Consider the following 1023-nt stretch of genomic DNA (forward strand, 5'->3'; position numbering starts at 1 on the left):
ATCATTTTATTTACACCACACCTTTCTCCCTCTGGGGATTTAAGGCAGCTAACAATTGCACACTAGTCTCAATTTAAAACAAAGTGAATACAAAGTTTTAAAAAATGAACAGTACTGTGTCAGTTAGGTTAAAATACAATTAAAATATAATAAATACACTTAAATAAACTTCCTTTAACATATTTCAATTTTTGTCTCACACTTTCAAATTAAGTCTCATGAATTACTGACAAATCTATTCTCCCAAAACTAAGGATACATAACTACTTGTGTAGATAATTCTGATAGTATTCGAACTGTAACAGAAGAATAAAACAAGTAGTGGCAAACATGATTGGGATATATGTTGCAGGAAAAGACTGGAAGGTGGGCTCGGGCATCCCAACAATATTTGATGTTTAAATGTGTTTTTTGTTTTTGAGTTAAAGTATCACATTTGACAGTAGGTAATATTATACATGAGAGAGAAAAAGAACCCATCAGCTGGGGCTCAAGCTAGTGGAATGTATAGGCATACATTAAGCTGCCAGTGTTTTGAGAAGATTGAAACGTTCCTTTACATTTAAATCAAGTACATCATCTTACTGTACATTTGAAAATGGTTCCAAAGTTCACAAGGAAGCATATTTTGTCTTCACACAAGGGTTTGACTGTACAACAACATGGCCTCATTAATGGAATGTTACAGAAGGTACAGTCCAGCCAATGTTATCTTCAATTTGCAGCTCTCCTGTATTCACCCATTTTTAAATCTTTATTAAAGAACAGCTGTTAAGAGAAAAGATGGAATAGCTGGACAATGTCTTTAATTGGTAGAGCAAGAGACCTCTCTGGCAAGAAGTACCCATATTTTGACTTTAGGGAAGATTTAAACTGTTCCTTTTTAGTTTTCTGGTGATGGCCACTGAATGTGATTACATCTAATTTGATGTATAGACAACATGCAGAAAGCATTGAAGGGAGCAAGACAAAACAGAAACAGCTGTTGTAAGAAGCATACCTAGGTTTTTAAGAACCACAAGA

The sequence above is a fragment of the Anolis carolinensis genome, chromosome 1 (assembly GCF_035594765.1).
Source record: "Anolis carolinensis isolate JA03-04 chromosome 1, rAnoCar3.1.pri, whole genome shotgun sequence".
Lineage (NCBI taxonomy): Eukaryota > Metazoa > Chordata > Lepidosauria > Squamata > Dactyloidae > Anolis > Anolis carolinensis.